The sequence below is a fragment of the Schistocerca cancellata genome, chromosome 8 (genome assembly GCF_023864275.1).
Source record: "Schistocerca cancellata isolate TAMUIC-IGC-003103 chromosome 8, iqSchCanc2.1, whole genome shotgun sequence".
Taxonomy (NCBI): domain Eukaryota; kingdom Metazoa; phylum Arthropoda; class Insecta; order Orthoptera; family Acrididae; genus Schistocerca; species Schistocerca cancellata.
In genome coordinates, this window is record NC_064633.1 from 334,325,168 (window position 1) to 334,348,688 (window position 23,521).

Below are 23,521 nucleotides of genomic sequence, written 5' to 3' on the forward strand. Positions count from 1 at the left end.
TTCGTAGTATTTGGGAGAAGTGGGTAGAGGTCCTTCCTAAACTGTATAATCCAGGAGAAAATGTTACTGTTGACGAGCAGTTAGTAGCATTTAGAGGTCGCTGTCCATTCAAGCAGTATATCCCAAGTAAACCGGCAAAATATGGGATCAAAATATGGACCATGTGTGACAGCAAAACTTCATACGTACTGAAAGCCCAAATTTATACAGGAAAGGTGAGTGGAGCGGCACCAGAAAGAAATCAGGGAATGAGGGTGGTATCTGATCTCACTTCTGAGTTACGTGGTCAGAATATCACGTGTGACAACTTTTTTACGTCGTACAATTTGGGGCAGCTGCTTCTGAAAAGGAAATTGACTATGTTGGGAACTATACGGAAAAATAAGCCGGAGCTTCCACACAAAATGACCAACAAGGAGGTACACAGCTCTTCATTTTACTTCACAAATGACACTACTGTGGTTAATTATATTCCTAAGAGACACAAGAATGTTGTACTTATGAGCACTCTCCACCATGATGCGGAAATCAGTGACAGGGCTGATAAGAAGCCAAAAATGATTTTGGACTATAATTCAACCAAAGGTGCTGTAGACACGCTTGATCAGTTATTAGGTACATATACATGCAAACGAAAAAGTAATAGGTGGCCAATGATAGTTTTCTACAATATTCTTGATGTTTCTGCTTATAATGCATACGTTTTGTGGATTTCGGTTGACCCTAATTGGAATGCAAGCAAATTGACTAGAAGGAGAATATTCTTGGAGGAACTTGGAAAGTCACTGATAAAAGAACATATTGCATCAAGAACGCATTTCCCAAGAACAGAAGATTCTTTGAGAATGGTCACAAGCATCCAAAACCCGAATGATGTGGGTGGTGTGTCAGAATCGGTAACAACAAGAAAATCTACAAAACGTGCACGCTGTAAGTTCTGTCCATCAAGTAATGACAATAAAACAAACATGGTGTGTGGAAAATGTAGTAAACATATTTGCAAGAAACATGTAACCTACTTGTGTCCACAGTGCAAGCAGTAAGAAAAGAACTGTAGTATTTTATAAGATGATTGTATTGAAAATTCTGTTGTTTCAAATTTATGTGAATACTTGTGCCTAAACTACAATCAGTAAGAAGAGAGGATTCTAAAGTTGTAGTGCTTTCTATGTTGGAATGTAATAAAAAAACTGTAGTGTGTTCTGTACTGTAGTGTGCTCTAAGATGAATATCTGTAATGACAACTGTCTGTTGTTAGAAAATGTCAATACTTACGTCTAAACTGTCAACAATAAGAATAGAAGTATGGAAAAACTGTAGTGCTTTCTAAGTTGAATGCCTGTAATGGAAACTGTCTGTTGTTTCAAATTTATGTGCATATTTAAATGAAAAATATCCCTCAATAAAGTTGTATGCATTGTTATTATTATTATTATTACCATTATTATTATTATTATTATTATTATTATTATTACTAACAAGGTACTGGAATAGAACAACAATGTCGATAGCTAAAACTGTACCAAAATTTATGTTTCTAAAGCATTTTGATATGTCGGGTCATATTGACCCGAACAGTATATATGTCAAGTAAAAGTGAACAGAACAGCAGGGTTAAAAAGAATACGTGCTGTCGTCCCGATAATACCGTAGAAATATCTTTCCAGTTGAAACTTACACCCTAATTATGTAGAACCAGCTAACTACAGTTTTAAACAATGTTTATTTTACGTCGCACTTTCAGAGATACAATTTTCTCTCTTTTTTAATTGACGTTATTAACCAGAAGGAACTTCTGTGTGCAGCAACCACACACCACAGTAATATCCTTACAGAACTTGAACTCCAACGCATTAATTCGTTTCAAAATTCTCTTACTCTCAGAAAAAAGTAAATTATTTGTCTTTCCAGAACTAATCATCTTTCCCTTGAAATAAAATCCTAGAGATAACTTCTGTTTTTTTTTTAATTTAAGAAATATAAAACAATTTCTCTCTTTGGAAATTAACAACTCTGAACTAATATTTTCCATTTTTTTAAATTAATATATTTGATTTTCATAACGTTGCAGACTTTTCTGTATCTAAACTTTGGCTCCTTCCTGACGATGTTTGCAAAATATTTGTTTGCTATAAAACTGAACTTCCCTTTTAAAATATCTTTGAATATTAAATACAGAACAAATGAGACTATGGACATTATTTTTATTTTTAAAACAGAAACTTTTTTGTCTTTATTGTCTGTTTTCTTTCATGTACAGATACAAGTCATCTTTGATTTGACGAGTGGTGGTCAATCAGACAAATCCCTCTAACCGGAAAAAAAGGCTCGGTATCACCGCCACTTTTCAGACTGCTTGAACTTTAAAACAGACATGAAATTAATCCTACTTCAAGTGGACTTCGCGTAGATGCGCCGCTATTGAAATTATTTAAAACACAGTACTCGCACGATTGGAGAGACAGTTGATGTGTCCTCAGTAACAATGGTTTTTGCTTTGTCGTTTAGGGTTTTATAGGGAAAGGTACTAAATTCTAGGCCGAGGGAGCAAATATCCAACTAACATAGATTTGTTCTCACTGTATCACATACAATCGTAAGTCATCCGTTCTCCTAATTACAAAGATAACACTGTCAATGTGTCTATATAGAGATTTCCAAACACTACGTAAAATACGTCGACACTCATCATGAAATCCCAAAATAAGCCATTACAAAATGTCGCAAAGTCACTATTTCCTAAGTACTTGCGTTCACCTTCAAACCCACTAATACAAAAACGCAAAAGTATTATTTCCTTAGCGCGTGCTTTCTCCGCCTTCAAATTCAAATAAAGCCTTCATGTGATAACTTCACTTACCTCCCACAACAAAACAGAAAATCTCCAATTTAACAGAGATATTGATCTCCTAAAAACGAGTTGTTTTCAGGCTAGACTTCGTTCAGTAACTGTTTTGCATAAAATAACCATCCACGAGCAACCGGTCCTACATGCTATATACCGCAGCCACTACTGCTTCCTCACACAAAATTCCAAGTTCCCACAGAAATCATTTACTTAATGCTTTTCTGCCCACAAAGTGAGGAAAAAATTATCACAGATCGGCGTACATATTTTTCAAACAAGTCGATAACAATCTCAAGAAATTCTCCCGAGTCTAAACCCGATATTCGCTGATGTTGGTCCGGCTACCACCAAACAACGACTAATTGAATTTCTCATCGGAAAATCCTTTATAATATAATAAAATAATGGATTAAATGATAATAAAGTGTAGAAATGTGTGGCTTTTTAAAATGTATTGAATTAATGAGATTAATTTTTCGGCATGAATGACAAGCACAATAAGCTGAGCTATGCCTGGAAATAAGTTCGTATTAGTTCATATTATTTTGCAGGGGGAAGTAGTTTCTTTCTCCGCTGTAGATTTGTGCTTTCCCTTCTTTATAATGCTACGTTTGGTCGCCTTGTTCACCTTCGAAGTTTTGACCGTGTTCCCATTGAGCTTATCGGATCTTCGTAATATTCCTAATTACACAGGTGGGCTTCAGTTCTTGTAATTATCGTACTATTTGAAATAACAACTCACAGGACCTTTGTGTTAATAAACAATACTGTATTTTCTAAGCGGTGCACATATGAAAAACATACTTCTCATTTAATCATAGCGACCCCAAAATGGCGGTCTAAAATAGCTCGCTTGAAATGGCGTACTTCTCACTCGTTCACTAGCTGAGCTCGAATCCTTCCTTCTTCCTACTGGTACAAGAAAAACTCCTCTCTTTTATAACAACTGAAAATCAAAAATACATGATGGTAGGCATAGGCTCTATGATGGGCTACCGCTTCATCTTCTCTCTTTGCCTTTAAAGAAGACGAAAACATAAAAGAAATGCAAAAGGTTTACCACACACAGAAATCATTTACTTAATGCTTTTCTGCCCACAAAGTGAGGAAAAAATTATCACAGATTGGCGTACATATTTTTCAAACAAGCCGATAACAATCTCAAGGAATTCTCCAGAATCTAGTCCCGATTTTGGCTGATGTTAGTCCGGCTACCACCAAACAACGACTAACTGAATTTCTCATCGGAAAATCTAACAACTATTTACGATGAATAAACATAGGACGTTTATTCTCCGTTCTAACAATAGTTGTTTTTCATTGTGGCTGCTATTGGAAAATAGCGGTGGCCAGCTGCGCTGCATTTGTTATCTTTGCCGCAAGTCGCAACTCTACAGTAGTCTGTGCGTAGTAAACTCGCTGACTTTGACCAGATTCTCCTGAGCAGATATTTTCAGGCCACAATCTCTACAACATTTTGAACATTTTACAAAAATACATGTAAGAATACTTTCCAAACAGCTACTTGAACCCTCGTTTCTTTTCATAACAGAAAATTTCGATAGTAAGATGGGGCGAAGTCTACCAATAACTCCGATTTAATGCAACACGAATTTTCGCTCATTACAGGATCCAATTCCGCTTAAGTGTTTGTTGTGCTGAAAATAACCACATTTGTCTGTATGTGTTAACACACAGCATAATCGTTCCATTTATGTAAAATGTATATTGAAGAAAGTCTCAGTTATGGAGCTGCTACAACTGTCGGCTGCATCATAGTTTTCCTTTGATGTGCTTGGGCCATGGGAATGCCCTTTCTGTCACAGTTGGTGTAATGGATATTTTGTATGTTCTCTTTTGTGTGTTTGACAAGCCAATGCCGTGTCGTTTCTTATGAACGGGAGTTGTATTGGTGTGATGTGATATGGCTGTTTATGAATGAGATCATTAATAAAATACTAATAACTAATTCTTCCGGGTTATATGGCCGTGGTCCATGGAATTCTTCTACTCCTAACGTTTCGTCCAATACTACGTTGGACATCCTCAGAGGTATGGCTGGTCCTGCTGAGTCCTGCCGACTCACGAGTCGGGCGTCGGAGAACGGCCTAAATATTGAGGAAAGTGGGCGTGGTCTAGCTTGCACATAGTAGCAGAAAGAAAACTAGTCAAAGATAAAATGTAACTATAGTCCGTCATAGATAAAAATCACTTATCGATTCTGTAACGCCACTGTCCATATCTTGCTTAATTTCAAGGCCTCTTCTTTTCTATCAAAATTATCTTCATATTTATAAATTTCAATAGCCTCCCAATACAGTCGTGGACAATAGTTCGTGGTAGCACTTAAAACTGTAGTTTCAGAAAACTTAACTACATGGTCACCTGACTGAAGCGCATGTTCCGCAACGGCCGATTTATCTATTTTTCCCAGTCGGCAAAGACTTTTATGCTCCTTTACCCTCGTATTCACACTTCTTTTCGTAGTACCAATATAGACCTTCCCACTAGTACACGGAATTTTATACACACCGCTAGATGATAATGGTGGCCTTCTATCTTTAACAGAACGAAGTACTTGTCCTATTTTTCTGGTAGGTTTGAATACCGGTTTCACTTTATGTTTCATCAAAATTTTGCGATTCGATCTGTAACCTTACTAATGAAAGGTAAAGGCACCGTGTTCTTCCATTGCTGTTTACTATCCTTGTCCTTCGGCCTGCTGTAATTAGTTCTTAAAACTCTATTAATTTCTTTGTTTGAGTACCCATTCTTTTCGAAGGCCTGTTTCAGATGATTCGGTTCCGTATCCAGATGTTCCGGCGTACAAATCCGTTTTGCTCTGTCCACTAAACTTTTGATTACACCACTTTTTTGTTGTGTGTGATGATTGGAGTTCTTATGTAAGTATCTATCAGTATGTGTGTTCTTCCGAAACACTTTAGGTTTTAGACTGCCATCGGTCTGTCTCATGACTAACACATCGAGAAACGAAATAGCCTGGTCTTTTTCCACTTCAATGGTAAACTGAATTTTAGGGTTTATGCTATTAAGATAATCAAAAAATTCGTCTAAGGCTTTTTTACCGTGTGTCCAAAGCACGAATGTGTCGTCTACATAATGATACCAACAGCATTGTTTCTTATTTGCTTTATTCAACGCTAATTGTTCAAATTTCTCCATGTAAAAATTGGCAATCGCAGGGCTCAACGGGTTACCCATGGCAACACCATCCACTTGCTCATAAAACTCCTCATCCCACTGAAACTGGCTAGATGTGGGACAGTGTATGTGCATGCTAGACCACGCCCACTTTCCTTGGTATTTAGGCCGCTCTCCGACGCCCGACTCGTCAGTCGGCAGGACTGAGCAGGACCAGCCATACCTCTGAGGATGTCCAACGTAGTATTGGACGGAACGTTAGAAATAGAAGAATTCGATGGACCACGGCCATATAATCCGGAAGAATTATCAGCAACAGTACCATCCGGTCGTGAAAGCCTTCATTGTATGACTAATAATTAACTTTCCTCCTCACCAGCAACCATTATAAACACAATGTTAATTAAAATTATATTGGCGCCAGTGTGACAAGACTCTCTTCGATTGCTCTATAATACATGTATTTTCTGTTTCCATGATAAACTACGAGAACGAGCTGGAACTAAGCTGCAGAGACATCCTGTGCTGATAGTAAAGGTTGCCGACAGGAAAGGTTCCACCTACTAGACAAGAATTGCACTCCAGATAAAGGCCAGAACAAACCAATTTTTAATTTTGTAGTTAAAATAGAATTTGAAATATCTTGGAAAGAAGTTTTCAGAGAGTAGTTAGCTTGTAGAATTTTAATGTTGTGTGATTATTATTTCGTGTGTGAGCATTTAAATTGACTACCTCAGTGAATTAATCTGAACGTTAAACTTAGTTAAGACATTAATTTTGAAACAATATTCAGTGATTTATAAACTGTCATAGATAATTATTTCATGGTATTAACTAGAGCTGCATATAAAATGTCCATGCATCAGCAACAAGACGTGCAACAGCCTTCAGCTGTTTGCGCCGATGCAGAGGCCATAGAGAGCAATGCTGAAACTGTTGTGGATAGCGGTAGCAATATAGAAACCCCCGCTGGTTCAGACAATGTTCGTACGACACCAGATCAAAATGTTGTTGACCCGTTAATTGTGATTATGCAGCAGCTATCCCTCTTAGCAGAAAATGTGTCCAATCTTGCTAAGGCACAAACAGAAGTCAAACGAGACTTATCAGCTGTACAGGCTGAACTTCAAAATCAGTTACGTGAAAGTTTAGCAGAAGGGCAAGCCGAAGTCAAACGAGAATTATCAGCAGTATAGTCTGACCTGCATAATAAGTTAAGTGAAAATCAAACCGAATTACAGAATCAATTACAAGAAAGCTTTAATGAACTAGATCACAGGTTAAATACCAAGACGCAGGGAATAAAAGAACAGGCAGAAAGATCCGAACAAAATCTCATTGCTCAAATTGAACAGGTCCGTCAGCAATGTTAAGAAACTACCAGTAAATTAAAGGCGGAACTAAGCGAATATGTATCTGTCAAGATAGACACGATACAAAAACAAGTCGAACAAGCACAAGAGGACATGCAGAGTGCCGTAGCTATGATACCTGAAATAATAGAATCACAAAACAATCTAAAGAAGCAGTTCGACGAAGTCAAGGAAAACCAGACGAATGTTGAACATAGAATCAATGTACTTACCGGAAAATTTTCAGAAATAACATCAGAACGGCAGAATTTTTCTCCTGTAAAGCTCGAAGAAACAGTGAAAGTAGCTTTGCAGTCGATTTCTGATAGTTCTGAAGAGAATTTCTTTAACAAAGGGTTGAAGGAAGTCCGTGACCAACTTGGTGAGGAATTTTCACGTTGGAAGGAGAATATTGAAAGATCGTTAAATCTCTCGCAGGAGGATTTGGAATCCGCGCGAAACAAGAAACAAAATTCTCAAACTATGCGTGACATTCCGTCAACGTGAAGGTCAGACGCAGAGAGAAGTATAACGTCACAAGTTAGAGTTGATCTATCAGATTATCACCGTGAAGATTTTGAACAGGATGATTTTTGGAATAATAGTGCGGTAGAAGGAAAAATGATTAAACAAAGACAATTCCAAATCTTTAATCCTGATAAAAGGAATGTTCATCCTGTAGTTTTCATTAGAAGCTTTAGAGGTCTATTTACACGATCTTGGACAGAATGGCAAAAGATTAGTTTTGTGTCAGGATATATTCAAGGATCAGGAGCATTGTGGGCATCTGAGCAAATATCGTCCTGTAAAGTATATAAAGAATTTGAGCAGGCTTTTCTATTAAAATACTGGTCTGCTGGAATACAAGAAAGACTAAGGCAGGAAGTATTATATCCTGAGCCTTTCTCATTCTATAGAGGATCCCTAAAGAAATAGTTTGAGAAATATATTAACAAATCATTATACTGGGATGTAGTAATTCCTTTACCCGGACATACTCAGAATACTTAAACCCAGATTACCCACGTATTTAAGGAATCAGCTTTTGTACATAAATGATTAGGACTTAGACTCGTTTATGACCACTCTTGATCACATTGATTTAATTGAGGAGGACGGTCAAAGGTCAAGAGAAATGTTCCATCAAATAAGAACAATTGAAGCAAATCCGAGCTACACCAAGAACTGAAATGGCAATAATAGTAACAGTAATAATAGTCTCGACCAACTATCTTATCCGTGAAGACTTAGAAATGGATTAAATGGAAACAACAATTATTATTATAATGGAAATTTCAATAACAGTGCCGCGAGGGGCAGTTTCAGGAACAACAGAAATTTTAATCGATTTAATCCTATGTATGGGAATACAAGACAGTTCTACCAACAGCCGCAGAATAATAACAATAACTACACGAACCAATCGAGGCAATACCGACCAAATTCACCTCAACAGACAGAATGGAATCACTACTCACCACAACAACCGATCATTACTGAAATAATTGACGATACAAATAGGGGATCTGTTAGGAGCGAGTCAGTAAAAGTGCAAATGTTACGATATAATGACGGTGAGCTATTAACTGAAGAGTTGAGGAAAGATTTAACAATGTGTCAGAATAAAAGATCGAGTGTTCCTGTATCGGAGGTATTTGTCGAAATGGAGGAGAATCCAACGAATGTAATACTAGACACCGCCACTTCCGCCAATGCCATCTCAGGCGATATTTTTAGGAGAATTGTTAAGAAGAGGGAGGTACCAATTTTACCGGTACAAAACTGTAAAATCATCGGAGCTGTAGGAGCACGATCTCCCAATGTCAAAGTACAAACCCAATTGGAGATGAAGATGGGAAATGTAGCAATAAGATGCACGTTCCTTGTAGTAGAGAAGTTGTTAGTGGATTGTATTCTTGGTATTGAGAGTATGCAGGAGTACGATTGTAAGATTGATATTTAGGAAGGGAAAGTTAAATTTAGAATAAATGGAGGAGAGATAGCACTGGACTTAAATAGAAAGGAGACGGTGCATAAGAAGTATTGTTGCGGTGCCACCATTTAAGTAACTGATACCACAAACGGTCGTTGGAAGGACTTTTCAAATAATTCGATGCAGTATGAAGACTTTAAACAAACAGCAATATTTAAAGCCAGTGAATCAAATCAGCTTACCGTAGAACAAAGGCAGTAGCTTCATCATCTGTTAGCGGCTTGTGATGAAATTTTTGATGAGAAACCGGGAATTATCAGAGGGTATATTTGCCACCTGCAAGTAAAGCCACATCAAACTTACTGTCACACGAACTATCCGATCCCCTGGCGATTTAAACAATCTGTTCAAAAAGAGATAAATAGAATGCTAAAATGGGACCTGATTAAGCCATCAACGAGTCCATATTGTTCCCCGTTGTTAGTCGTTTCAAAACCTGGAGGCAACATACAATTAGTTCTTGATGCGAGAGAGATCAATGAAGCAATAGTACCCGTGAGAACTCATCCGGAAAATATTGATGAGTTAATTCAAAATTTTCAAGATGTTTCGTGCTTGACTAGTGTCGATCTGAGAAGTTCTTATTGGCAAGTCCCCATGAATGAAGAATCTAGGAAATATACGGCATTCATCTATGCAGGTAGAAGTTACCAATTTAAAGTTGTCAGTGCTGGAATATTCGTTTTAGCGTTGGATCATGCTCTTGGGCCAGAATTGCAAAGTCGCATAACTGAATTCGTTGACGATTTATTAATAGCCACGAAGACATGGGAAGAGCATTTACACATTCTGGAAAGGATTTTTGATGTCTTCAAGAAGACAGGAATTACAGTAAACCTACAGAAGTCTCACTTTGCATTACCACAGATTAAGCTCTTGGGGCATATGATTGATGCAAAAGGTACTCTGCCGCCTCAGAAGAAGAAGTGCAATTAGAAATTTTCCATCTCCACGGAATAAGAGACAACTGAAGGGATTTATAGGAATGGCGTCGTTCTTCCGTCGTTTCATAAAGAATCAAGCCATGAATTCCGAAGCATTAAACCGACTTCTGCGGAAGGATGTGCCATGGCAATGGAGTGAAGAATGTGAACTAGCGTTTCGAGACATTAAAGACCAACTCGTCAATGTATCCTTGTTATATCACCCTGATATGAATGGTGAGTTCTCTCTTTCTACAGATTCCTCGGATGCTGGATTAGGTGCCTGTCTCTTTCAGATAAGGAAAATAAAAGGAGTAACAACATTCTGCCCAATATCATTTGCTAGTAGAGTTTTATCACCATGTGAAAGAGCTTATACAACAACAACACATGAAGCACTTGCAGTTATCCTGGCATTCAAGAAGTTTAATTATTATTTATATGGCCCAAAAACCATTGTGTATTGTGACCATCAATCACTAACAATTTTGCAGGTGTGTAAATTATTATATCCCAGATTATCAGGTTGGACAATGACACTACCGAAACACCAGTTTAAAATCGTTTATGTATCTGGCAAGGAGAATATTATTGCTGATGCACTTTCGAGATCTCCAGAAGGTTTAACACAGGTAGAACACGATAAAGGACGCTATCCAAACTTCCAACAACAACAAAAAAACTCTTGGTAAGATTGACACATGTCTACGTTTGTTGTGTTTTATACATGTTCGCAGGCACAATAAGAGGGACGTCTGCCACATAGGAAATTCAGAAGAAAAAAACAAGATTAGAGATAAAAAGTAGTAAATAGTAAGTATGTAGTCGGATTGGCCAACCCCATGTTAGTCGTAGGAATTGGTAGTTATAAATGGTGATGGGATCCTGTCCAGATAATCTTGATTCTCTATCCCTTGATTGTGTGTGTGCGAACGACTGTGAAGCAAGTTGTCTTGTACTTTTTATGTTTATGTATAAAAAAGTTCCGTTACATTTCTATTTTAATTGATCCTGAAGTTGATTTAGAAACAAGTAAAATCATTCCTTTTGTAATGAGACAATTTTATTGTCTTCAATCAAAAAAAGTATGGTACTGATGGTTAAAAATGAGCACTTTCCAAGTACAAATTGGTTGTCTTAGTGTGTTAAGGTGGCGTAACTGAGCAAGAGGGAGTTGAAGCTACGACACCTGGCACACCACGCAAGAGCTGACAAGGAAGGAGAACGACAGCAATGAGGGGTGCACACGGCTGACGTTGGTGATGGCCTGCAGACCACGCCCTGAATCGATGGGGCCGGTGGTCAACTCAGCAGCCAAGGAGACGTGAGATCCAGCACCTCTGTGTACGACAAAGAGGTCGGTCCTGGTCTCTGGATCGAGGGCAGCAATGAAAAGGTCCAAGAAGGTTTCTATATTTGTTGCTCGCCACGTCAGGTGGAGCGACAGCCCAGCTGATCTTTTGTGCCTGATGACACCAACTTTGAGGACCTGAGCTAAAAACAGGTTCTAGTCTGATCACGGTCCCTCCCTTACCCTAAAGCGCCTATAGAAGGAGCAATGACCTGTGGCTGAGCTGCGAGAGGTCACCGATCTTAGATGCACCGATGGGATCTTGTGCCTGCCGGACAAGATGTCAACAACGAGCTCTTAGGTGAGAGCCAACCTGCCTCAAGAAGATGCGGGTGCCTGTGGCGCCATCTCGGTAATCGACGTTGCTCTCTTCTCAGCCGTTAGCTATCCCTCAACTTGCTAATCAGAACTAATGTCACTTCCGTTCCTGCATGAAACATGTGCTATGTATGTGAGTGTGTCAGTATGGATTCAAGTGAATAACATGCGCCTCAACGAATGTAAAGTACCCATTTGTTCTGTTTATGAATTATGTTATGAGAAGGTTATGATTTTATAAATGTGCCATTTGTTAAAACGTCATATATTTGTCATTCTTTGTGTCAGAACAAGATTTCATACTTATACCTTGTTACAAATACACAACAGTGGTTGCTCAATACGCAATGATTCTTGTCATTTTGGTTGTGTTTTATAGATATGTATATATAAAAATAGGTACATGTGTGTACACAATCCAGACACTGGACTGGGCCAGACCTTGTTGAATTGTGTAACGATGACACTTACACTATGCACAATATAAATGGCCAGAGACAGTGAGACACAAAAACAAACCTTTATTTATAAAATGTCAAATGGGCGTTCAGATATAATTGAATGATAGCAACCACTATCAACTTCACAAAATGCTACACGAATATTGTCCATGTATGCTTTTAGTAATTTAAGTCGAGTAGGGATGGATAACAGAGAGTGAATGGACCTTAAGTTATAACTGCGGGGCTGGCCGGGGTGGCGGAGCTGTTCTAGGCGCTACAGTCTGGAATCGCACGATCGCCACGGTCGCAGGTTCGAATCCTGCCTTGGGCTTGGATGTGTGTGATGTTCTTAGGTTAGTTAGGTTTAAGAAGTTCTAAGTTCTAGGGGACTGATGACCTCAGAAGTTGAGTCCCATAGTGCTCAGAGCCATTTGAACCATTTTATAATAGTGGGTCTTGCCACTCTAGTGACAAGCACAGAGGTGCATAAACATGTGTACTTGCCCTTTGCGACGTGTGTCCTTGTAATATAATTGTAGTTTTCTTTTGAGTTCTCTGACCAATAATTGTCTCAGGAATCGGCAGAGATTAAAGTAAAATTAAGACTAAATAATGACCACATCTTTAACAGTAAAACCAGTCACTGAAGGCAGGTACCCTAGGAATGAGTGGAAGTTTGCATCAGAGAGGAGGCAGTGGTAATTAATCGCCCATAACTAATCATGCAAACAGATTAAGATACCAGTTATGGAGATATTAATTTTGTACCACAGATGGTAACACCATAGGAGTCATCACCTGTACTACAAAACTGATCTGAAGAGAGGGCCTATGTAAGATGGCAAGAACTATGCCCCTTACATGAAGTCACTGAAGAACATGAACTCATATTGAGTGATCAGTAGGGCTGAACAAAAATGACTGACAAGGCACAATGCATCTTGTAGAGGGTATAGTATGGATGTATTGGAATAATTAATGTTTGGTGATGGTGTTAAAGTAATTCACGTGACATGAAAACTTTGTGGAAACACGTCAATTTACTGGAGACTAGTTTATCCCAAGGAAGTATTCAGAGTTGAACGTGGCCGGGCTGGGGAGCGGCGAAGTGAAGCGACAATAGGCAGCTGAGGATGGCTCAAACTCTGAGAAAGCGGTAATAGGGCGTGGCCTCCAGCTGCCTTAAGATGAGTGACAGTGAGGGGGTGGTTGACCCCATGCTGGTGTATCGGGAAGCAGATGGAGAACTTGTACGGCAGTTGATAAATGTCCGTCGTCCCGTTTTCGGTGAAACAGCGAGAAAGCCGTGCAAAGCAAGTAGAGCGGTCAACAGAGGTCAAAATATGCATGTTCATGACTATAGCAACTTCATGCTGAATTCACGGTTGGCAGAGTCTGAAGTAAATCAGGTGAAGAGTGACAGAATGAAATATATGGCCTCCGATGGGAACGTAGGACCAAGGAATTTGAAGTACTCTCCTGGGAGTCAGAATTCCGGAAAAATTGGTGTTTTGAGCAGACACTAACCTTGATGGGTGGCCTGGGAGGAGCTAAATAGCAGAAGTTGAGAGGAAGGGAAATTTTGCGGGAATTTGTTCACTTCCCAGAGCAGGCATTGGTCGGCGCTGGGAAGCGACGCATAATTAACGTGGCTTGCACTGCAATTGGCGTAAGTGATTTTGCTGGAGGGGAAACCGAAGCAAAGAGCGGACTGGCAGAAGTCTCCGTAGACGTCTTCCATTCCCAGATTGCCTAGAGTGTGGACGTGGCGTTCTTTACTCAGCTTGCCTGAGAGAGAGTTAGCATCTCTGCAGTTTAGGACTTAGCAAATGGAACATTTGAGCTTGGAGACAGAAAGTTTTCGTTCAGCTATGTACTGAGCAAGATAGCTAGGAGTGAATAGACGAGCACAGCCTTGCAGCACCATGAGGCTGGCCGACTTCCACACAACGACGACGCCCAGCCATGCTGAATTCGGTGATATTGCGCCCGCTCCAGCTTGAGTTAGGCCACTGATTAATTTGTTGGATCATGTCAGCAAAGTTTCCAAGAGGGTTTCAAGGGCTGTGTATTGTAGAATTCTTCTTGCACTTCACGTTACGCCTGGGTCAGTAGATAGAAATTAATTTTGATTTATCGCGGTTTACTCAACATAAACGCAATTTATTTCCACTGCCTGTTAGGAGAGTCATGTAATGTGATGATTGAAGGTCGTGAGTTAAAATAAATTTGAGCCCGCATCTCGTGGTCGTGCGGTAGCGTTCTCGCTTCCCACGCCCGGGTTCCCGGGTTCGATTCCTGGCGGGGTCAGGGATTTTCTCTGCCTCGTGATGGCTGGGTGTTGTGTGCTGTCCTTAGGTTAGTTAGGTTTAAGTAGTTCTAAGTTCTAGGGGACTTATGACCACAGCAGTTGAGTCCCATAGTGCTCAGAGCCAAGCCAAAATAAATTTGTGCTAATCGACTGCATATGTTTTCAATCAAGTAGCTGAAATCCCAAGTCACTTTCTTAATTAATTTTATGTTCAACATTTGCATTTGTTGTTCAGTGGCTGAATATAACATCAATGTGCACCCCTTTTTAATGAAAAGGGATCAATTCTGAATCAATTAATGTCAACACTGCCACCGCAGATCAATCAGGAGTCACAGGACCTTATTACTTTCTTTGCATTATCCGATATTGCGGCAGTTTTGCACTCTTTGTTGATCTGTTAGTCAATTACCTGGGGTGAACACACACCAAAACCAGATAAGTGACGGGTGGGGTGTTACAATAGTTTAGTATAATCTTTAGAATAGGTATCAGACTGTAGCATTAGTTAGTGTATGTAGGTATTGACTATAAGTAACAGCCATAGGGAGTGTTAATGTGTAGTTAAAGTGCAGCTGTATTCTCTCAAGACATAACAATCATATGAACATGGCGCATCAAACTTTAAACTTACTAATTAGGTAAGAAAGTACGTTGAAGGCAGGACGGGCGCTGTTCGCGGTAAAAACAAGTGAAGTGTGAAGTGAAACTACAGTCGATAATACCACCGATACGAACGGTTAAAGAGACCAACTGGTCACGCGAGAGAAAATTTATATGCATTCAATGTCATATGCCTATATTTTAAAATTTTCCTCATGTATGAACTTGAATTTTATCCATAATTTCGTACTTGAAAACAAAATTTGGACAGATTCAGTGCCTTACTTCCACGTAAACTATATCAAATCGAAGATTAGATGAAGAAAGTTTTTGGGAGGAATACACGCGGTACATGCTACAGAAAAATTAAATTAACACAGTTTCTTTTGCAATACTTTGGACGATCTGCAGTTGTGATTCTGAACAACTTCAGAATTGTGGACGACAATAAAATTCGCGATTTTCAAGACTGATGGATATTCCAGTCTAGTACAGATGGAAGAATAAATGAATCAATTCCTACTTTGAATTAACAATGAAATATGGACTTCACTGCCTTAATCCACTCTCTTCCAGGAATTTATTCAGTCAGAACCTTTTCTCATTCCACTCTAAACCTGTTCCATGTTCATGTCCCTGACCTGTTCCTGAGACCATCTTGCTGTTTCTACGGCACATTACCAGCTTCTGTCCTGTTCTGCCACTCATCGCCTGTCCTGCGTGCCACATCCACCAAATGCTGTAAGTCGCCTACCCGCTGTCCGTCCCAGTGTTCCTATTTCATCGGCTCCACTACGAGATCTCCGCCTACACCGTCGAAAGATGAAAATTTGAAATTTTTTTTTTTGAAACACTGTTGTAAAGATTTTTTTTGCTATGAGGCGCTTTTCTCTCTACCTCTTCTATAAACTTTTTATACATTTCAAAATCACTTTGTTTAGGCTTTCCTATCGTCTTTAATACCTGAGCTGGGGTCTATTCTTCCGGGTTTTCCATGGTTTCCCTGTGAAGGCCAGCTCCCAAATGGGTAGACCTTTTCCGCCATCATACTGATTTATATCTTCCCTGGTTATGTAAGCGGGATGCGGATATACCCCATACATGTAAAAGTCACAGACTAGGTATTCTGGTAACATACAGTCTTAACATGTTACCCATACACTCTGTGGTAAATTTCTAAACAACTAATCTTCAAAATATTTCTCTTTTGAATAAGCGAGCCAATAAAATTTACTGTTAGCTCGCAAAGTGTATTATCATTAACTTTGCTCGCTCTGAGGGGCAATTGTAATAGCTTTTTATATTCTACTAATTATCCCTGCGCAATTCTATGAGTGAATTACGTTTCCTACTTGACCATCTATATACTCGCAGAATCGATGCGCAGAGTAGTACGGTACTATTACTATTCCATGAGCGCATAATTACTTTTCGTAATATTCTCTCTGGTGTGTTGAGGGGACTTGTAGGATCTTTTCTGTGCCGAATAGCCGTATTGAATAATTGTAATTTTGCTATCGAGATTACTGGAAGAAAGAGATTGAAAATATATTGTATGCTACTCAAGAAAATATATACTGAGCATTTACATCAAAGGTGTGTAAGGAATTTCATTATATATATATTCTATAATTGGAAATTTGCACAGAGGTGTCGTTTCGTTGGTAATCAGAAGGGAACTTCCGATGAACTCGAGACGAACCTGCAATTATTAGATCCAAGAGCTTCATTATTTCATCAGATAATTAAACTCTATCAAAGCAAACTTTCCGCTTGATCTGATGTTTCCCGACTGACTACGCAACGCAAGAAAACCAAGACATTTTAGTTACACTGGACTGCACATCGCTTCGAATTATCGAGACTGCTGACAAGGAAAGTAATCGTCCGATTCAGATTAAACAAGTAAAGCTTAATTATAGCTTTCTTGAGGGACTGTGATGACTGTGATACGGCTGTTTGTGAATGAAATCATTAATAAAATATTAATAACTAACTTTCCTCCTCACCAGCAACCAGTATAAACACAATATTAATTAAAATTATAACTGGTATCAATGATCCACAGAAGTATGCCATTTGCGTTGTTAGAGCGCACATATACGCTTTCTAATTAGCAGTACTTTCACCTAAGCATGACAGTGATCTAAGAGAAAGAGAGAGAGGGAAAAGTAAGAAAGAGAAAAAAACAGGAGAAAGAAAGAAAGAGACAAAAAAAGAAGAAGATAAGAAAGTGAGGAAAGTAGAAAGACTGAAAGAAAAAAATTCAAGGAAGATAGAGGAAAAGAATGTAAAGAGAAAGGGAAAGAATGAATAAGGAGAGAGAGAGAAAAAGAAGGAATGGAGAGAGAGAGAGAGAGAAAGAGAGAAAAAGAAGGAATGGAAAGAAAAATGGAAAGAGCTAATGAGAAGAGGGAGAAAAAGAATGAATGAGAAGAGAGAGGAAAAGAACACATGAAATAAAAGGAAAAGGGAACGAATAAAAGGAGGGAAAATGTATATAAAGAAAGACGAAAGCAATGAATAAAAAGAAAGAGGAAAAGCATAAATAAAAAGAAAGAGGAAAAGAGTGAATAAAAAGGGAGAGAGAAGAACGAATAGAAAGATGTATAAAATCCGAATGAAAAGTGAGAGGAAAAGAATGAATGAAAAGAGAGAGGAAAAGAGAGAGGAAAGTATAAATGAAAGGACAGAGGGAATATAATAATGGAGAGAAGGAAAAAAATGAAAGAGAGAGGAAGAAATCGAAGAAACAGGAGAAAATAAGAAAGAAAGACAGGAAAAGAAAGAATGTAAGTGAGAAAAATAACGAACATAAGAGAGGGAAGAAACCAAAAGTGAGGAAAAAAATATGTAAGAGAGGAAAAAAGTATGTAAGGAAAAAAAAGAATGACAGAAAGAGGGAAAAAGTTCCAGTAGGTCCAGTAGAAAGGAAAAGAATGAATCAGAAGAGAGAGAAAAGGAAGGAATGGTGTACGGTGTGTCTCTGTCTGGGGTCGGGTAGGTATTATTTACTAGTGCTGTAACGGACATGTATTGCCACAGCCCACTATGCAGTTCAATTGGCACATCGTTAAATATATCGACTGCAATTTATGTATTGCAGCTGCCCTATGCAGACTAATAGTTTTAGTCATTTTTTTCTGTTTTCCATCGTTCCTTAGTTGTTTTAAAATTCAAGGACATCTATTCTGTCCAAATGAAAGGCAGTTTTTTTTGTCATAAACTTTTCGCTTCTTATATTCGTGAAACATCTTCAGCGGCATGTAATACAAGTTTCTATTAATTTATATGATAAATGTATTAGGTAACACACATGCTGCTATGTTATTGTTTCTCACGCTTTTCTCTTGTTTTCATATTAGAAGCAAATCCTGTAGCACAAGTCTCGTGAGGTTAAATTTCTGTTTGGTGTTAGAATTTCCATTGTTGCTAGTCAACAATTTCCATTGTTGCTATTATCCACGTTTCACTTCCATACATGCCTACACTCCAGACAAATTCTTTCAGAACAGACTTGCTAGCACGTAAATCTATATTTGACGTTAACAAATTTATCCCCTTCAGAAATGATTTTCTTGCCATTGTCAATCTACATTTTATATCCTCTCTACTTCGGCTATCCTCAGCTATTTCGTTGTCCAAATAGCAAGACTCGTTTACTACCTTAAGTACCTCGTTTCCTAATATGATTCCCTAGGCATCAACTGATTTAATTCGACTACATTCCATTAACCTTGTTTTGTTTTCATTGATGTTTATGTTAAATCCTCCTTTCAAGACATTGTCCATTCCTTTCAACTGCTCTTCCGAGTCCTGGAGCAATGGCCCCTTAAAGACGTGTACAACAATAGATTTCAGCACTGTGCACTGTGATCCTATCACACTGCAGAACACACTGTGTTTTCATCACACTACACATCCCAGAGCATGTGTGTGTCTAACGATGTTTCGCCAGCAGCAGCGCACATCCCCCCCCCCCCCCTTTTCAGTCCACACACAGCAAGCATAAACGCTGAGGGAACAAAAGATGGAACTTCTACTATTTAACGTCTCTCGAGGAAGAACCTTCGCATTATCTCTTATTTTCTCGGTATAGTCACTTCAAAAGATATATATGGGAGAGAGTAATACGTTCTCTCACAACATTTAGAAGTAGTGGCAAAGAAACAAGATATCAGACACCCGCCGTTTATCGCTTGCCACCATATTCTCACGAATCTCCCGAAATTCAACATACGGCATTTGCGTCTAAGTGATTTTGACCAGTAAGGCTGGCTTTGGATGTCCCAAGCCAAGACACAGAGTCCTACTAATTCTCTCGAAATCCCATCACACTGCCACAGAACTGGTCCATTAGTTAGAAGGCTATCTATCTCTCTACCTGTCACTTGTTACACAGGGTGCCATCACAGTGAGAAAAAAATAACACACTAACATACAGGAAAAAATTTATCGCCATGCGGATGCTTATATCCTGATATTTTGCTATTGGTATTATGACCTAGTGGGACAGTAGCAGGCCTCTTTGGCTACTTTAGATTCAATAGTTACATTTATCTACATTCGGCTCCAATCTCCATCCAATCCTGAATCAGTAATTTTTCGGAACATGGAGTACAGCGGTTTATTATTTATTTGATATTGAATACAAACAGTCACAACTGCGATAAATATTTTTTTAATTTTTTTATTTAAGGTCACCAGTTTCGGTCTGTTTTAGACCATCTTCAACCCCCACCAGGATGTAGGTGGTGGCTGTGAAATGAACAGGCGCTACACCTTCATGAACGCTAACTTCCAGGAGCATTAGCGTACGTGGATGTGTAGTGCCTACTGAGTTCACAGCCACATCTACATCATGGTGGGGGTTTGAAGAAGGTCTAAAATAGATCAAGACCAGTAACCTTATATAAAAAAATAGTTGATTGTGGTTGTGACTGTCTACATTCGATTTTAAACACCAAGTCAGTTGAAAATAGCTATAGCCTACCAGTGTGGCAACCATGCTGTAGACAGGAACCTATATTGAAATACATATTCCACAAACCTCTATACAGTGCACGCTGCGGAGTATGTCGTAGCAGTATTATCGAGTTTTTCATTCCTATTCCACTCACATACGTAACAATCGGGTAAAAACGGTTGTCTGTACGCTTCTGTAATACCCAAATCTTCTCTATGATTGCTACGCCTGATATAGGTTTTTAATGACCAAAGAAGCGTTACTGCTGCACCTTTAGTATATGAGGACTGCACAAAGATATTCCGAGGCATAACGCTTGCAATTGATCGATATGAAGTGATTGTCTATAAATGTGTCCCTGTATGTGCCCTAATCTCCTTTATCGTACTCTAATGATCGATATAATAGACATACGACGGCCTAATGGTATCAGAGTATTTATTGAATGCATTGTTTTGTGAGAAATACATGATCGGTTCTTCAAGTGAGACCTGGGGACATAATGCTGTTCTGACAGTGTCAAAGAGCTTCGAACGCACATTATCCATTGAGTCATTTACATTCGTGCAGCTGCTCCACAGAGCCTAGCACAACTCAGGGCTACTTTAAGAGTAGGGGAAAGATTTATGTTTTAATCACAGAATTGTTCATTTTTTCCCGCATACACTAATCAAGTGTGGGCCGACCATGATGCTGTATTCTGGCTAGAGCAGTGGGCAGTGAGCTTACGTGTAGAGGTACTTAATTTTTTTTTCAGAAATAAACCCACCAGTACTGTTCACGTTGATCGCAGTTGTAATGTTAGTTAGGTGACATGTTGACGGGATTTGCGGCTGCTTGCCTGCCACAGTAAGTCAATCTGTCAGTTCTTAGTGTTTGTGTTACTTGCCTTAAGATTTCTCCAAATGAATCTGAGCCAAAAATAAGCATCCTACTTCTGCTCACTCTAGACACTTAGTGATAGGTATTTTAATGCAGCTGATGGTTCAGATGACAGTGTACGTGATTTCTAGTCCCATTGATGTCAATACATTTAGTTACGTTCAGGTCGACTACCAGCCCCACCACAGGTCTTCCCGCCTGCTTGTAAACAATTCTGTAGCCTACGAAAGTCCTAAATCTAAAACAAATATGCCACAAGCCGCTGCACAGTGAATGGTAGAGGGTACATTGCACCAGTAGTATCGAATACCCTTCAGCCACATAAAATAAAATAAAAATGATTATCTATATACCCGCATACGTATACTAATCCACCCTTATGTTTCCAGAAGAAATACGTCGTCTTTTCCACGAATTCGAATGGAATACGCAAACCTATACCAACCTAGCAGCATCCACAAGGTGCTTTTGCTTCGCATATCAGCCACGTAATAAAACAGATGTGGACTCACATTGTTGGTAGACAGTGACTATGTATTAGTGAACTGTCGAACTGATATTACTGTTCATCAGTATATATCATTTAACCACAAACGGGGCTATGTGTGTTAATGTTGTGATAGAAGATGACAATGACCTCGGAGTTATAGTAGAAATTGAGAATGTATGGTCAGATACGAAGGTGGGGCTCATTGAGGTAGAGTCGGAGAAACTGTTGTCCGAAGTGACATACACCGAGAAGCAGTTGACTGCTAAGTTTGGCACATTCTGTCTTGGCATTCCAGTCTTAGAATACAACAGTGTTAGTGCATTAGTACTCACTGTGTTAGTTGTAACATTATGTGATTGTCTTATCATTTTAAATCATTCACTAATCGAGCAGTCGCTCGGCAACAGCTACAGTTAGCAAATAATATTGCGAGAATGTAAAAGGTGAACGACCTGTGACGTAACTTGTTTATTGTCGAAGCGCCGTCAGAGATGCAGTGAGTTATTGACTTTGAAAACCGCGGCGCGAAAAACAGACAGAAGAAGAACACTTTTACACTTTTTTTTTTTTTTTTTGAGGTACGAGATATTCTCGATGAACAGTTACTCATTCTTCTCTTGTCTCCTGTAACTTGTGTCGGACGCGCATGTCTTGCCGCCGTATTATTATTGTTAAAATTAATATTGTTCTAGTGTAAATGTGTAATACTAAAAGTGCCTAGCAGTAGATTTATTGTGCGACGTGTATGTGAAAACGTCGAAGGAGTTGTTTTCATTAAGAGAAGTGCCAGTCAAAACGTCATCCATGTTAAATCCTTCATTGCAGTGTAAGTTCGTCTATTAATTGCCATAAATTCAGAGTTTCATGGAATTGGTGTATGGACTATTTATTTAATATAGAATCTATGTCTCACTCCCTCATGAAGTTATTTAATTTTCTTTATGTTTCTGCCAAATAGAGAGTTCACAGTCACGAATTCTTCGTCGAGTTCGGACGGAAGTTGCATGCGGCGAAATATTTTCTCCGCGCCATACTCTACTGATAAATGCATGATAAACTACGGTCCCTTAGGAAATTCATGTTGAGCTATCCAAAATAATTATATTTTGAATAGGCATTTACTCTCCTCTGCAATGCAACTTCCGACTGATCAGACGATCAAAGAAGAATCAGCCGCACACGGTCGGCGTTCGCAAATATGTTTCCACCGCTGATTATAGCTATATGTTACAGCACAAAAGTAAACATATTGTTATAATTAGCGACTACGAACGGGGACGTTTATAACTGTATGTTTATGTATACTCATTACGTAAACATATCGTTATATAGTGCATCAGTGCTCACTGTGTTTCGTGTTGATACGTTAAAATTAACACTTTGAGAGTCATCACAGAGAGTATTCTAAAGCATCAGAGTGTGGTAAACGTACGTGGTTTGCAGGAAGCAGTATGTGCTGCACCTGAGCGAAAGTATATCTGTGGTACTGTCTTGCTTAAGACCGTAGAAGCATTGAGATGTATGTGTGCTGTTTGTGATTTTGGCCACATCTACTTCAACAAGTTTTCGATGCAATGAAAGTGGAATTTAAGGCATAAGAACAAGAATCATTTGGTAAATACTATGTCTGTCAGTCCTATTTAAGTAGAATTACGCAACGTGTGTATGTTTATGTGCGTGTGTGTGTGTGTGTGTGTGTGTGTGTGTGTGTGTGTGTGTGTGAGTATGTGTGTGGTACACTCGCACACCATTAACCGATATTCCACTAAAACTCATTTGGTAAATACTTTGTCTGTCAGTCCTATTTAAGTACAATTACGCAACGTGTGTGTGTGTGTGTGTGTGTGTGTGTGTGTGTGTGTGTGGTACACCCGCACAC